The 17,206-nt window shown below is 45.5% G+C and overlaps 1 protein-coding gene across 7 annotated transcripts in view; it reads left to right on the top strand.

Annotated features, from left to right (window-relative positions):
* LOC127567449 (leucine zipper putative tumor suppressor 3) overlaps nt 1-17,206 on the top strand; it is a 340,413-nt gene that overhangs the window by 267,320 nt on the left and 55,887 nt on the right. Inside the window, exons 2-3 of one of the 7 annotated variants that reach the window (XM_052010362.1) lie at nt 9,595-9,732; nt 14,044-14,277. The exons of 2 other annotated variants lie outside the window; for them this stretch is intronic. The gene's annotated coding sequence lies outside the window, so the exon portion shown is untranslated. Of the gene's footprint in view, nt 1-5,715; nt 5,840-6,626; nt 6,771-9,594; nt 9,733-14,043; nt 14,278-17,206 lie in introns of those variants that run through there. 4 more of the 7 variants (XM_052010359.1, XM_052010361.1, XM_052010358.1 and 1 more) reach the window with 4 other exon arrangements.

Genomic DNA, 17,206 nt, shown 5'->3' with positions numbered 1-17,206 from the left:
AGAAGCTGTTGTTGAACCTTGAGGTGTGGGTCTTGGCTCCTGTACCTCCTGCCTGATGGCAGCATCAAGAAGAGGGAATGGCCCGGATGGTGGGGGTCCCTGATGATGAATGTTGCATTCCTGAGACATCGCCTCTTGTACATGCCCTCGATGGTGGGGAGAGCTGTACCCATGAACGAATTGGCTGAGTCCACCACTCGCTGTAGCCTCTTGTGTTCCTGTGCATTGGAGTTTCCATACCAGGGCACTGTGCAACCACTCAGAATGCTTTCCACTGTACATCTGTAGAAGTCTGTCAGAGTCTTCGATGACATGCCGAATCTCCTTAAACTTCTAAGAAAGTAGAGATGCTGGCGCTCCTTCTTCATGGCGATTCTTCGACTAGTCAGTCATAGAATCACAGAAAATTTATAGCATGGTAGGAAACATAGAACAGTAGAGCACAGTATGGGCCCTTCAGCCCACAACATTGTGCCGACCTATATACTGTGTACGCCTACCCCTGATCAATTTAACTCTTCCCTGCTACACAGTCCATAACCCTCTTATTTTTCTTACTTCCATGAGAGTCTTTTAAATGTCCCTATTGTATCAGCCTCTACCACCAACCCTGGCAGTGCGTTCCAGGCACCCACCACACTCTGTGTAAAAAACCCACCTCTGACATCTCCCCTAAACATTCCGCTACTGACCTTAAACTGATGTCCTCAGGTATTGGCCATTGCTGCCCTGGAGAAAAGGTGCTGGCTGTCCACTCTATCTATACCCCTCATCATCTTATACACCTCTAACCATAGAAACCATTTGGCTCATCATGTTGTCAGACAACTGCCCAACCTAATCCCATCTTTCTGCACTATGTGCCTGTCCTATGGGTCACAGCTCTTCACATCCACATCAGACACTTGTGATAAGATCTTTGCCTCTACCATGCATTCAGACAGTGAATACCAGGCCCCTTCCACCCTCAGGTGAAAAAAAATCTCTCATCCCTCTTCCTTTAATCCCTCTATCAATTACAGGCAGTCCCCAGGTTACGTAAAGGTTCTGTTCCTGAGAACTGTCTGTAAACTGATTTCTCCATAAGTCAGAAATGTCTGTTTTCTATAGTAACCCATATCGTACCATCCTACTTACGCTTAGTATAATTCTTTCATTTCATTGACTAATCACTTTAACACTACCCGTAATTATACCAGTGGAATATACACTGTATCCAGTTATTAATGAGTACCATGAAACATTCTATTATTGTTATTACTATTTTGAAAAATGCTTTAAAATGTACGGGAGAATTTGTGTAAAGTCAGATTTCCATAAGTCACGTCATTTGTAACCCAGGAGTCCCTGTAGTTTAAATCTACATCCCTTAGTTTTTGACCTCCGTCCAAGGGCAATGTGTCCTTTCAGGCTGCTCATAATTTCCAGGCTGCTCCTGATTTTATGCATTTCAATTAAATCGTCTTTAGGCTTCTATGGTTCCAAAGAAAACGACCTCAGTCTATCCAAGCTTTCCTCAAAATTACATTTTTTCAGTCCTGCCAATATTTTTGTAAACATCTCCAGTACAATCTTTCCTTTCTTATACCCAGACTATATGATGTACTCAAGCCATGTTGTAACAAGTGCTCTTGTACAAACTCCCCACACTTGTGTTCCGTATCTCTGCTAATAAAGGATTCTAGCTATCTGTTCCACTGCCTCCATGGATTTATGAACATGCACTCTGAGATCCACCTCTTCCTCTACACTCCTCGATAACCTCCCTATCACTGGAAAATCTCTTGCCTTGTTGCACCTCCTCAAATTGTTTATCTCATGCATCTATTGATTAAATTTTATTTACTATTTTTCTACCTAGTTGATCAGTCCATGTATATCCTCTGAAGTCAATAGCTTTCCTTCTTTAAAACCCTTCAACATGTAAGATTAAGTCATTAATATATACAACAAAAAGCAAACCATTGCGTACTGGTACTGGTAACAAAAGCCAAAGCACTCATCAGCCATTACCCTCTGCCTCCTGCCACTGAGACAATTTTGGTCTGCCTTTCCTCTGAGAACAGAGTCGTGTGCACAAAGTAGATATCCACTCAGTTTGTGATGTGCAAGGTGCAGTATAAAGGTTATAGCTGCACAAACTGCTTCTGGTTGCAAGCCAGTTCAACCCTCCTCCCCATTCCCACACCGAGCTATCTATCCATGCGATCCTCAACGCAAGCTAGAGGAACAGCACCTCATATTCTGACTGCGTCGTCTATAACCCGAAGGCATGAACGTTGCATTCTCCAATTTCAGATAACCCAAACCCCTCTGTTCCTTTCTCTCTTGATCCACCCAGGTCCTCTCGCACACCCTCTTGTGTCTTCCCCCCCCCCCACCCCAGTTCTATCTGCCTATCACCCACACACTCTACCCACTCAGTTCCCCATTCCCTCCCCTTCCCCTACTGTTCCCATCTGCCCCCATCCCTCCTTTATATGGTTTCACTTGTCACCTTCCTTTTTCATTAGATTCCATAATCTGCAGCCCTTTGTTGCCTCCACCCATCACCTCCCAGCCTCTCTCACTGCCTCCACCCTTCCCTCCCCCACTTGACTCCATCTGCCCATCAACCCCTCCTCACCTTGATCCACCTATTGCTTGCCAGCTCCTGCCTCACCCCTCCCCCTCAGTTCTTTATACTGGTCACCTCCCCTCTACCCTCTCAGTCCTGATGCAGGGTCTCAACCGGAGACATCGACTGTCCATTTTCCTCCACGGGTGCTGAATTCCTCCAGCTGTTTGTTTGTTGCCCAGTAAACAGCTGCATTAACTAGAGTTACATTGTCGGGTTCCTGTTCATTTTTTTTTGTTCTGCATTGGAAAGCAGTGAGGATGTGTGCAGTGAACTGTTCACCATAGGGTCCTCTTGGCTGCAGCTGCCAGGATTATGAATTCCACTTTGGTAACAGCTAACCAGTCATTTCATTCAGTAACGGAATGTTCCCAACAGTGCTTAATTTGGCATTCCCAGTAAAACTGAATTTTCTACCACCAACAAAATTCACTTAGTAAAGAGATACAAAAAGACGCTTAAATTAGTTCAAATAACCCACCCCATTTCTACATGAGCCAATGTTTGCAAGGCAGCTGAATAAATATGCAGCAACTCTATCTGCAGGACATGTTAATGTGGTTGATGTGATAAATTGATTGGCACTCCACCCAACATGGAGATGGAAGGTGTTGAAGAGTAGATTCTACACTGGGGTAGGCTTTCGTCCTCAGCTGCTGTGGGAAAAGATGAATGGAATTCCAGTATGCTCTCCCCAAAACCACTGCTGATGCTCTGTCCACAGAAAATTCCAAACCTGGGATTAATTGTGAGGCACATGTGTTAAAGGGATATGAAATGACAGAGAATCAATAGAGTTAAGGTGTGAACTAGCCATGATCTAATGAATGGAGGCATAAACTCAAGATGCTGTTGGCAGGAATAGAAAGTAATGCTGAGGAAGAGTGTGAGAGGAGGCTTATGTGAAACATAGACACAGCGAGGTCCTGTTGGGCTGAATGGCCTGTTCGTGTGCTGTTTGTCATGTTTATTTGTACAAATTCCAACCTTCACACTGTCCCCATTAAACAATGAAGGTTTTGGAGGATCACTCCATAGAGATCCTGTGATAACCCTATCACATCATTATACGGTGTACACCAAGGATTTTCCACCATCTTCAACCTACTTTTTCCCCACTCCAACATCCATGCAAAGACTTTCCACACACCAGAAATAAACAAAAAAATGTTTAAGAGGCATATCTAATGATTTGGGTTTCTCTGGATGTTAACGCTGAACAATGGTGCTGATGTGGTTGAAACTAAACTGAGATTTTGCAATACTCTGTCTCTTTGGAGAGATGGGAGGAAATCTGTATACCCCCATCACAGGAAGGTAGAAAGATCATGAAAGGAAAGCGTTCAGCTCCTTGGGCCTTTCCAACTCTCTCTTAGATGATGCTTGATCTGCCTTTGCACCCCATTTTCATCACCTATTGTTTTCCTTACGGACTCCGTTGGTTGGCCCACAAATGCCGTCTGTGATGGAGTAGTTGCTCATGCAAATATACTTATCATGGAAAGTCATTCTCCCTTTGACTCAAATTAGAGTGGGGGTCGGAGACGTAATTAAGTGTGATATTTTTCCTAAAACCATCCATGTACTTAGGAGTTTCACCTGAATTTATCACTTTGCTTGTGGCAGGAATCAAGAGAGGAGGGTTTGGAGTTGAGTCTGGGAGGTAATCCTACATGGTGTCATCGATAGATATTCCCCCAGGAGGATTACCTGGGGGAATATCTATCAATAGGAGGGAGGTCATTGCTTAAAGATCGGAATGACAGGGAGGTTGGCAGTGAGGACTCCTTGTAGATTTGGAAGATGGAGTTTGGCAGTGAGGATACCTTGTAGATTAGAAGATGAGGATTGGTAGTGAGTGCTCCTGAACACTGGAAAAATGGGGAGCTTGGCACTTAAGGAGGATGGGGAGAGATGAGTGTTACCTGTAGATTGTGAAGATTGGGGTGTTGACAGTGAGGACACACTGAAGATTGGGAATTTGAGGAGATTGGCAATGCGGACTCCCTGTTGATCAGAGTGAACGTGGAACAATCTATTCCAAGCAACAGTTGCTCAGTGCCAAGAGCTGACCAGACAGAAGATAGTCTAGTCAAACATTTCAACCTTGAGAGCAGACAGAGCGACATGGTTACACACAGGCCACAGTAGGGCACCTCTCCAGCTCACCCCTCTTGTGAGTCTCATCCACAGACCACCACAGTTAAACAAATCTTGCACTTGAGTGAATCCCTTCCCAAGGGCTACTGTCAGTGGTTGGCCAGGTGGCCAAGAGACTGCAGAGATTTATTTAAACATAACCCTGCTATTCAGGCAGGTATGGCTTCCCTCAGGCAACCATTGCTCTGCTTGTTTCTCATCCCTGAGCTCCTATACCCTCCCCAAAACCACCCCATTAATTCTGAACACAAACCCAATGCTTCCTCATTAAGCCGAAACAGTGCCTTGATTTTAGTTCCCCTCTCTCCAATGTCACAACAGGTAGGAGAGTATTGGGCAGCAGGACTGTTACAAACAGAAAGTACAAAAAATGTTCAGCAGGTCAGGCAGCATCAGTGGAGAGGAAAACTGAGTTAACATCTGGACTTTTAATCAGTAGGGTTATTAAATTTTCGAGCTAAGTAGAATAACTCAGTTCCTTGATGTTACCCCTGAAACAGAATGTGTGTGTGTGTGTGGTGGGTGGCTGTGTTTAGTGGTGACGTGTGAGAACAGGATTAGACTGAACAGTAATTGGCAAACACCCTCCCACACAGGAAGAATCTCTCTGGGATATTGCTGGTTTCTCTAGAAACCAGGGTCTAAAAGGAATAGAATGGCAAGGAACGGCATCAGCTGTGAAACGGTTAAATAAGGAGAACTGCCTGTTGCCTTTCGTTACTACAGAGCAGGAACAGGAGCTGAGCCGATTTGGAACACACAGATTTGTTTGGCTAGAGCCTTTTTTCATAACTTCATGTAATGATCCCATGAGTAAACACTGTGAGAATTGTAAACAAGGCTGGTAGATGCAAATGAGGGAAAGAACACCAATAGCCTGAAAGAGAGCACATGAGATGTGGTTGTTCAACCAATCAGCCTATGAAGGAGGGACTGAGGTTTTGGGCTGTCTGTCCACAGGTGAGCCGTCAGGAAGCTGCCACTCTAAGTTCTGGGACTGTGTCAGTGAAGCCAGTATCTGCTGTGTGGGTGAAGCCAGTATCTGCTGTGTGGGAGACAGAGGTAGGTGTGAGCAGCAAATGTACCCCTGTGCTGAGCAGCACTGCTGTCATTCAGACTGTGTGAAGGTGCTTTCAGTAGTGGGTATGTACAGGTATTGCTGCTGGCTACGTATTTGCTTTGAGTTCTGACGAGCAGCCAGCTGCGAGCATGAATCCTAAAGCTGTGTTACTGATACTTGGAATCTGTGCAAGCTGTCCTCAGTGGGAAGTGTGTGGAGGGTTTTAAATATTTGTGATGATCTTGGAACGGTTTCTTGCAGCCCATTTATCACTTTAACAACCAGTTCAATTTTTTTCTAATTGATTGTGTAAGTAATTTCAGCGATAGCCCAGGGGAGCTGCACAATACCCCTGGACCCACTACTGGTGAGCCATAAATGAAGGACAGCTACTGATACTCAACCTAAACAGTTTAATTGTGAGGTGGGACACCAGTAAGGTAGAATTTGAACAGCTAAAGAGTCTAAGGATTCAGGAAACACATCAGCATGTAGTTAAGCTTGATATTTAAACAGCTCAAGATTTGCAGTCTTGTCACAGTTCGGGTCAGGCTTACGTTTCTATAACACCTTTGCAACTCCGTAGCACCCCAAAATGCTCTTCACCCAATGAAATACTGTTGAAGTGTGGTCATTGTTGTAATGTACAGACTATTGCAGCCAGTTTGCAAGTAATGTGATAATAGCAGGATAAACATCTTAGTGACATGCATTGAAGGATAATTATTGGCCATGTATTGAGGAAACTCCTCTGCTCTTCTTCAAAGGGGCTTCGCTGTAATGTTTTGTGCAAAAGAGGGCAGATTCAAGAGTGCCGCATTGGATGGAAGTGCTGGCCTGAATCAGACATTCGTTTCTCCAGAGTGGGCCTTGACCGTGGTATTTCTGACACAGAAGCACAGTAGCGTTGCCTACTGAACCGTGGCTGAACCAGTTAGTCTTCCCCCTCAGTTGGTTTGACCTTCTGTGGCTTGTTTCTCTTGGTGAAGCACTGTGTGTGTGACCGGCAGCAGTCCAGGTAATGCAGGGGCTGCATCTGTTGCTCACCTGTGTGTGGCCAGCAGTAGTCCAGGTAATGCAGGACTGCACCTGTTGTCCACCATGTGTAGCCAGCAGTAGACCGGGTGATGCAGGGGCTGCACCTGTTACCACCTGTGTATGGCCAGCAGTTGTCCAAGTGATACATGAGCTGCATCAGTTGCCCACGTGTGTGGCCAGCAGTAGTCCAGGCAATTCAGGGGCTATGTCAAATTTGTTGTCAGAAAGGTGTTCAGAATCTGCAGGAAGATTGCACATATCATAGATTGCAGAGATGGCCGGATATCTTCAAGTGGTGATGGCCTTTGGAACAAAAGAGGAGCCAGCTGAATTATAAAATAATACTTCTTTTCTCCTGGTACTGAACTGATTTTACTACATCACCGAGTACAACTGTCAATTCATTAGTGCTGAGGATAAGACCAGTGCACTTTTGATAATGACTTGGGACCAGCAAGTTATACGTTGTCATTTTGTTTGTTGGAGGTGAAGACTAATCTGTCTCATTTAAACAAAGCAAACTCTGCAGATAGGAATGGGATGTTGTAAATGAATACCAAGCAGTGTAGCTACACCTGCTCATTGTTTGTATTGATTACCAATGCCTGACTTGAAACAGCTCCTGTTTGCAAGCCTCATGCTGCATCTGGGAAGCCAGACTAATTTCACCAACATTAACCTGATGTTTTCTTGATGGTCCGGTCATCACACCTCCTGTCTCCAACTGTCCACATGGGCCAACGCTCTAGGGCCTTGTAATAGTGGACAGAGGAAAAAGTTGACCTGTACAATTGATATGCAAGACACGTTTTTCACTGTACCTCGGTACAAGTGACAATAATAAACCAATACCAATACCAATGTTCTCAAAGCCTCCTGGAAAAAAATGCAACACCCCCAATAACTCTTGGGAATCCTTGGCCAATGACCACTCAACATGGAGAAGAATGTCACTGCGAACTTTGTGTCCATGTGTCAGGTGCATAGAGAAGACCAGCGTAAATGGTGGAAGGAGTGCACCATCCTCCCACCCCATCAGACACTTCCTGCCCCATCTGTGGAGGAATCTGAGGTCCCCACCTTGGTCGGTCACCTCAGAATCCTCAAAACTGGAGTGGAAGCAAGTCATCCTCTATCCCAAGGGATTGCCTAAGAAGATGAAGAAGAATCTTATTAATGGGAAGAAAATGCCATTTACTGAACAGGCCATTGGTGAATCTTGGGAATCCCTCACTGCAGGCCCAGTGCACCTGTTTTCTGTTGACTGTGGTTGAGTTTTTCTGGATTGTCTTAGTCACTGGATTTAATGATAATAACTTTGCATCTAAGCATCTGGAAATTTGCAAAACCTGTATCGGATGCTGAATGAATATTGTGGATGATTGAGACCCTTGTCAGATGTCTTACCATGGGCCGGTTGATAGTGTAGAAGGTCCTTAGGTGAACTGGCCATCCAATATACACAATGAAATTCCAATAGAGAGGGAAGTCAAGTATAGTGTATGAATTGTCAGCTAATTGGATATTTCCCAGTGTTAATATTGCACAAGAGTACCAAAACTACAATCTTCTGATCTCTCCGGACAATAAGAAGTGTACAGTGTCCAGGTTTGATATCAGTGCCCAAGTATTTTCAATAAATTATGACATTGGGAGCTGATAAATCCCAAGGCCTGATGAACTGCATCCCAGAGTTTTGAAAAATATGGCTTTAGAGAAAGTGGAAGCTTTGGTTAACATCTTCCAATGTTCTATGAATCCTGGAATTATTCCTGTGGACCGTATATGTGATCCTATTATTTAAGAAAGGAGGGAGAGAAAAAACAAAGAAGTCCTGACCTATTAGCCTAACATCAGAGGCAGGGAAAACACTGGAATCTGTAATGAAGGATGTAAGAGCAGAACTCCTTGAAAAGAATCATAGGATTGAGCAAAGTCAACATTGAGTTATGAAGGGAAACCATGTTTGATTAATCTACTGGAGTTCTTTCAGAAGGTGACTAGAAGGGGCACTAGTCAATGTGGTGTATTTGGATTTCCAGAAAGCTTTGGATGAAATCTCACACAGAAAGTTGGTTAATAGGGTTAAAGTACATGGAACTGGGGATAATGCACTGACATGGGTTGAGAATTTGTTATTGGACAGAAAGCAAAGAGTGGGAGTAAGCAGATCTTTCTCGGTTTGGCTGGCTTGAACTACTGGTGTCCTTTGGCCCCAGTTACTTATGATCTATATCAATGATTTGGTACAAAATGTCATATTTCCAAGTTTGTTAATGATACTAAACTAGGTTGGATAGTGAATACAGAGGAGGATGAAGAGAGGCTTCAAAGGGAAATAGGCAAGATGAGTGAGTGGGCAAGAATCCGGGCCAAACGCAGGCAAATGGGACTAGCTTAGAATGGCATCTTGCTCGGCATGGATAAGTTGGACCAAAGGGCCTGTTTCTGTGCTGTATTACTCTATGGCGCTAATATAATGCGGAAAAATGTGAGGTGCAAGCAGAATATTTGTTAAGCAGTGAGCAGTTGGGTTGTTGATGCTCAAAGGGCCCTCAGTGTGCTTGTACACAAGTCACTGAAGGCCAACATGCAGGTGCAGCAGGCAATTAATTTTTTTTAAAGTTTTATTTACAGTGTGGTAACAGGCCCTTCCAGCCCAACGAGTCCACGCCGCTCATTTTAAACCCAAATTAACCTACCTGTACGTCTTTTTTAGAATGTGGGAGGAAACCGCAGCACCCGGAGGAAACCCACGCAGACGCAGGAGAACGTACAAACTCCTCACAGACAGCGACGGGAATCGAACCCTGATCGCTGGCGTCGTAATAGCGTCACGCTAACCGCTACACTAATGGTGTGTTGGTCTTTATTACCAAGGGGGTAGGGAAAAAGCAATTGTCTAAGGCCTTGGTGAGATTGCACCTGGAGTATTGTGTACAGTTCTGGTCTCCTGATCTAAAAGGGGCAAAATTGCATTAGGGGGATGCAAGGAAGATTCACTGGACTGATTTCTGGAATGGTGGGTTTGTGGAATGTAGAGATATTGAGTAGACTGAAATGTATTCGTTAGAGTTTACAGGACGAGTGGAGATCTCATCAAAACTTACAACAGACTCAAAGAGCTTGAAATGCTAGATATAGGGAGGATGTTTCGTCTGGGTGAGGGGTCTAGCACCAGGGGTCTTGGCTTGAAAACAAAGGAGTTGGCCATGAAAGACTAATGCGAGAAGAAGTTTCTTCACTCAGAGGACAATTGGAATTCTCTTCTCCAGACAGCTGTGGAAACTCAATTGTTATGTTCATTCAAAACTGAGTTCAATAGATTTCTGAGCATTAAGGGAAACAAAGGATCATGGAGGAAAATGGTGTTGAAGTCAAAGATCAGCCATGATGACTGTTGGAGCAGGCTGGAAAGGATGCATGGCCTACTCTTGCTCCTTGTTCATATGAGGCATTCATTTTCACTAATTGCAAATAAGCGTCAAAGTGCGATGTGCCAGCCTCTGCAGTCACCGTACCCCTGAATCCCATACTCATGTCCAGAAGGTTGTTATCCCGACAATGAGAGATTGTGATCCCAATTGCAGGCCCAGCCTGCAGCACCTCTGGTGCTCCCCTCCCCTGCCATTAAGTCCTGACGATGGGTGACAATCTTTTGGGTAAATTCAACAAGAAAATGCTCTGGTGAGGAGTCTCACAAAATGAGGACATAGATTTGGAGAACTGTGCACAAAAACTGGCAATTAATATTATTGATTAGAAAATTAAAAGTGCCATGGATTGGTTGAACTGAGCTCTTGCCTAAGTTGAACCCAATTAACTCTGAGTGGGGCATTGCTCACCAAATTCATCTCCCATTGTCAGAAACTGATTTCAAAATGAGAGTCAGGTAGTCTCATTGGCCTCAGATGGAGTTGAAAGTATCTGGCTTTGGTGAGATCATACTTCAAATACTGCACATGGTTCTGGTTATAGAGTCATACAGCATGGAAACAGGCCCTTTGGCCCAACTCGTCCATGCCGACTGTGTTGCCCAGCGAGCTAGTCCCATCTGCCCACGTTTGGCCCATAGCCGTCTGAGCCTCTCCTATCCATGTACTTATCGAGATGGCTTTTAAGTGTTGCTAATGTGCCCCCCTCAACCACTATTTCTGGCAGCTCATTCCAAATACGCACCACCCTTTGCGTGAAGAAGCTGCCCCGATGTCCCTTTTAAATGGGTGGGAGGCTCAAGGGAGATATCAGAGGAAGGTTTTTCACCCAGAGAGTGGTAGGTGCATGGAATGCGCTTCCTGGGGTGGTGGTGGAGGCAGCTACACTGGTCAAGTTCAAGAGATTGTTAGATAAGTATATGGAGGAATTTAAAATAGGGGGATATGTGGGAGGAAGAGGTTAGATAGTCTTAAGCGAGGTTTAAAGGTCGGCACAACACGGTGGGCCGAAGGGCCTGTATTGTGCTGTATTGTTCTATGGTTCTAAATCTCTTGCCTCTGATCTTAAACCTATGCCTTCTCATTTTTAGCAGTCCCTCCCTGGGAAAAAGACTATGTGCTTTCACCCTCATGATCTTATATACCTCTCTCAGGTCACCCCTCAATCTCCTACATTCCATAGTCTTCATATTGTAAAAAGGATGAAGGTGCATTGAGAAGCTGCAGTAAAGATTCAGAAGGATGACATCACAACTGAGTAGTTACATCTGTTGATGAAGACTGAATAGGCTGGTGGTCTGGCAGCAGAGCAGAACTATGTGCCATAAATAAAAGATAATCACTGCATTCCAATCAATAAGGAATTTGCTATCATGTCGAAAAGTTGTAGTAATTAGCAGATAAGGGTGCGACATAAAGGAGAGTCATATAGAGCATAAGAAACTGGCGGAGGCCGTATTGCACCCACCAGGTACGTTATCAGTTTGGAAAAATAGCTCACACATTGGTTCACACAGTTTCAAACCCCTGATAAGGTACGATGCTGCGTAAGCTCCTGTATCATTGTACAAATCATTGAAGTTGTGTGCCTAAGTTTTAGCCCTGCTGAGGCTTTTTTTTAAAGTACAGAGGTACAACTTCAATGCCCAACGCAACGTGATCTATCTTCATAGCAGCTTCATTAATCAAGAGTTTTAAATTGTGTTCCTTTGATGACGAATGTAATTATTGTAACACAGTGGCTTTGCCAAAAAATAGTTTAAAAAACAGACTTAAATATAGGGGCTTGTTATTTTGAACCCTCTTGTTAATGAACTGTGCAAGTGGGCTAAACCTGCCTGCCCAAATAAAGTGGCCTAATCCACAGAGGTATTTCATCTCAACTCATCTATCCTGAACCTGCTCCACTCCCACCACCTCTCTGCGTCAAACAGAATGGGGTAGCAGCTAACTGTGTGACACAGGTGATAAGACAATGAAAGCCCACTATGCCATTCACAGGTGCATGGAAGAGTAGAGCTGGTGATGAAAAGCCTGGTCAGAGTGATTGCTTTGAAAGGGGCAGAGAGAGGTAGATGTAAAGATATTTGGGGAGGTAATTCAGGAGAGTGGAGCCTCAGTGCTGTATGACCATGAATGTTGGGGAGGTAATTCAGGAGAGTGGAGCCTCAGTGCTGTATGACCATGAATGTTGGGGAGGTAATTCAGGAGAGTGGAGCCTCAGTGCTGTAGGATTGTAAGTCCTTGAATGTTGGTGAAGCTTTGACTCACTCTCCCAGCCCCCATACCCATCATTCTGCTTCTTGCTAACCAACTCCACCCCCACCCCCATAACTAGACTGCTCTGCCACCAGTGGATCACCAAATGGTGTTAAAGTGCAAGGTCAGTCAAGAGAAGGTCAAACAGGAGTATTTTGCCAGGGTACAGAATCAGAAGCAACGATTAAGTTTTGCTGATAAAAGTGGAAATTGGAAGTGTGGCCAGAGAAATGGCAGATGGTGTTTAATCCAGACAAGTGTGAGGTGTTTTTGAATTTTGGGAGGTCAAGTGTAAATGGCAGGACCCTGAGCATTGAGATACATAGGGGTCTTGGGTACAAGTACATAGCTCCCTGAAAGTGGCAACACAAGTAGATAGGGTGGTAAAGAAGGCTTACAGCATGCTTGACTCCATAGGTCAGGGTGTTTGAGTATAAAAGATGGGAAGTCATGTTGCAGCTGTATAAAACTTTGGTTCGGCCACATTTGGAGTATTGTGTGCAATTCTGGTCACCGCATTATAGGAAGGATGTGGAGGCTTTGGAGAGAGCGCAAAAGAGGTTCACCGGGATGTTGCCTGGATTGGACAGTATTAGCTATAAGGAGAGGTTGGAAAAACTTGGGTTGTTTTCTCTGGAGTGTCGGAGGCTGAGGGGCGACCTGATAGAAGTCTATAAAACTATGAGAGGCATTGATAGGATAGATACTCAAGAGACTTTTTCCCAGGGTGGAAATGTCAAATACTGGAGGGCATAGCTTTAAGGTGAGAGGGGGAAAGTTTAAAAGAGATTTAAGGGGCAAATTTTTTTGCACAGAGAGTGGTAGGTGCCTGGAATGGGCTACCAGGGGAAATGGTGGAAGCAGATGTGATAGTGAGGTTTACGAGGCATTTAGACAGGCACATGAACAGACAGGGAGTGGAGGAAGATTGGATCATGTGCAGGCAGATGGGATTAGTTTAATTTGGCATCATGGTTGGCAGAGACATCATGGGTGGAATGGCCTGTTCCTGTACTCTTCTACATTTTATATTAAAAGAAGACAGCAGTTGAGGATGGGGTGGTGGTGAACAAGCTGAGCAGACAAACTGAGTCTATGAATGGATGGGAGATCAGCAAAGAGGGAAATGGGATGGTTGAGTGTAGAAGTGAGAGAGACTTGAATTTTTCCCTGTTGCAAGAACTAATTTGGGATAAAAGCAAACAAATTTGTAGAAGAGTATGTGTTTGGACCTAATGATAAGGAGGATATCAATCTTAAGCTAGTAAGGAGGGGTATAATTAATCAGTTTCTACACTGGGGGGAGTGAGTTGGGTATGGTTGTCTTACTAACAGTGAGTTGTAAAGCTAAAATTTATCAATGACTTGAATGGAGGATTTGAAGGAACAATCTACAAACCAACTTGAATTATTGAGGAAAATAAACAGTAACAGGAAAAGCAATTAGGTTAAGCAAAGCTCATTCTTTTTTGTAGATTTAATCACCAATTAGTAAATCTTCCACTGAGATCCAGAGGAATCTGCCGACACATATTGCTATTTCCAAGTGGAGGTTGTAGCCAAGGATCATCCAGGTCACTGGATTCCCTATGGACTCCAACAAGGCAGTGCGAATTTCTGTGGATTTCACTGCTCTCGTGCGGTGAAATGCATGCATTGACAGGTCAACCCAGCACACTGAAATCAATGGGAGAAATCGTCTGATGGGGGTAAGGTGTGTAAAGATTTAATTAAATTACTTTGAGTATTTTAGTTGTTCTGTTCAGTCTTTCAACTTTTGAGCATTTTTAGTAATTTTAATTATTTCAGTGTTATGTTTTCCTGACATTTGATTTAAATGATAGCTTTAAATGTCAAAGTCGCTCTGTCAGCACAGCTGGCCATGGACTGAGAGAACAGTGGTTAGCATAACGCTTTACATCGCCAGCGACCCAGGTTCAATTCCGGCCACTGTCTGTAAGGAGTTTGTACATTCTCCCTGTGTCTGAGTGGGTTTCGTCTGGGTGCTCCGGTTTCCTCCCACATTCCAAAGACGTATGGGTTAGGAAGTTGTGGGCGTGCTATGTTGGCGCCGGAAGCATGGCGACACTTCCGGGCTGCCCCCAGAACACTCTACGCAAAAAGATGCACTTCACTGTGTGTTTCGATGTACATGTGACTAGTAAAAGATATCTTATTTTATAAAATCCCTGCTGAAAGTGGCACATGCGATAAGGTCAGTGGCAGACTGTGCCAGGGACCATGCTGGAGAAACAACGTGGTCCAGGGTGTCAGTGGCCAACAGAGGGTCTCTCCCATTATTGCTCAACCTCTCTCTTCATCTGTCCCTTGGACACTGCAAAAACAAAACAGCATGTGTAGAAGATACAGAGAAAATGCCAGGTTCAAAGGTTTTGCTATTTAACTCCTCACCTGGGATAGTTTCACCTGAGATCTTGGAGACACAAGAGGCTGCAGATACTAGAATCTGGAGCAGAAAATAAACTGCTGGAAAAACATGCTGGGTCAAGCAGCATCTATGGAGGCAAAGGGACGGCGGACTTTTCGGATTGAGACCCTGCATAAGGATTGAGTGTAGAGGGAAGATAGCCTGTACATAGAAGCGAGAGGGAAGTCTGAGAAAGAGGCTGGAACTAGATGTGGGGTAGGGGTTTGTTGTGTGACGGGCAGATGGAGCAAGGTGGGAGTGGGGGAGCGTTGAGACTGGTAGGCGATAGGTGGAACCAGAAAACAGAGGGATGACAGGCAAATGGAGCCAGGTGGGGAGGAAATGGGAAAGGTGAACCAAGGAGAAGAAACCCAGGTGGATAGGTATATGGGTGAAGGGCAGACAGAACCAGGTGGGGGAGGGCGATGAGTCGAGGGAAGGGATGGAAGAGGTGAACAAGGGGAGAGATCCTCAGGATGACTGCTCGGAGTGGGAAAGGAATGTAGCAGGTGTGGTTTAACTGAAATTGGAAAATTCTATGTTCATACCAATGGATTATAGACTACACAAGGTACTGTTCTGCTAGTCTGTGTCTGGCCTCACCATTGGCAGTGCTGAAGTCCAAGGACAGGTCAGTGTGGGAATGGGGAGGGGAGTTGAAATGACATACAATGGAATTTCAAGATGGTTGTCATGGCCAGAACCCAGGTGCTCTGCAAAATGGTTGCCCAGTCTACACTTGGTCTCGCCGATGTGGAGGGGGCCACACTGAGAGCACTGAATGCAATAGACCAGGTTGGAAAAGGTGCATGTGAATCTCTGTCTCACCTGGAAGGACGGTTTAGGTCCCTGATGGAGGAGATGAACAGACAAGTGTTGTACTTGGGTGGACCAGGGAGTCATGGAGAGAGTTGTCCATGCAGGAAGCATGGGGGGGGGGGGGGGAAGGGGGTGAGGGGAATACGTAACTGCTGGTAGGATCCCGTTGGATCTGGCGGAAATGGCGATGGATGATATGGATACGGAGGCTGGTGGGGTGAGAGTTGAGAACATGTCTCTGCCCTCTTCTGTCTGGGAAGGAAGGGGGAGGTGTATGGGAGCAGACATGTGGGAAGTGGAGGAAATGAGGCATGGTAGTGTAGCAGTTAGCGTAACACTATTACAGCGCCAGCGACCCGGGTTCAATTCCCTGCCGCTGTCTGTAAGGAGTTTGTACGTTCTCCCCGTGCCTGCGTGGGTTTCCTCCAGGTGCTCCGGTTTCCTCCCACATTCCAAAGACATACAGGTTAGGAAGTTGTGGGCGTGCTATGTTGGCGCCGGAAGCGTGGCGACACTTGCGGGCTGCTCCCAGAACACTCTACGCAAAAAAGATGCACTTCACTGTGTGTTTCGATGTACATGCGACTAATAAAGACATCTTATCTGCTCTGCCTGTGTGGGTTGGGGGGGGGGGGTGGGGAATGTGGGGAGCCACATTTGTTGAATAAGGAAGACATCTCAGAAGTCCTGGAATGGAAAGCCTCTTCCTGAGAGCAGATACTGCAGAGATGGAAACACTGAGAGAAGGGGATGGCGTCCTTACAGGAGGCAGGGTGGGGGGGATGTGTCCTGGAGCTGTGGGAGTCAGTGGGCTTATGGTAGATGTCGGTGGATGGTTTGTCTCCTGAGATGGAGACAGATATACAGAAAAGGGAGAGAAGTGTCAGAGTCTCACCCAGCCGCATGTCGCTGAACGGCCCGGATTTTCTGCGCGACTTTCCGGGGGAGCGGCGAGTGTGAGTCCCCCTGCCCCTCCTGCATTGCAGCATCGGTGTCAAGGTCGGCGGCGCGTTCACCGAGAACTCTGCACTTCACCGTGAGCCATGACCGCTGGCACCGGCTTTCCGAAACACTCGCTGACCTGCAGACGTCAACGTGCATTTAAAAAGGAGGATTGAGGTATAATTAACTTTTTTTTAAAAGGCTGATTTCTTTTTGCACGGGTTGTGAAGCCGGGAGCTCGCCAGTCCACAGCTCATTCACTCCAGGACTTCCTGCAGGTAACTGGAGGTCGGACTTGAGGAGAGTCCTGAAGGGGCAGGGGAGGTTCAGGGTGGGAGGACAGAGTTTAGACGCATTCACTCCAGGACTTCTCGGCTTGCAGTCGCCGGGTATCTGTCAGCAACGTAGGGGGTAGCAGTGGGCCACTCGGCCCCTCGAACCTGTCCCGC

This window comes from Pristis pectinata, chromosome 2 (genome assembly GCF_009764475.1).
Source record: "Pristis pectinata isolate sPriPec2 chromosome 2, sPriPec2.1.pri, whole genome shotgun sequence".
NCBI lineage: Eukaryota > Metazoa > Chordata > Chondrichthyes > Rhinopristiformes > Pristidae > Pristis > Pristis pectinata.
Note: the sequence above shows the minus strand (reverse complement) of the source record. Positions and strands in the feature narration are given on the sequence as shown.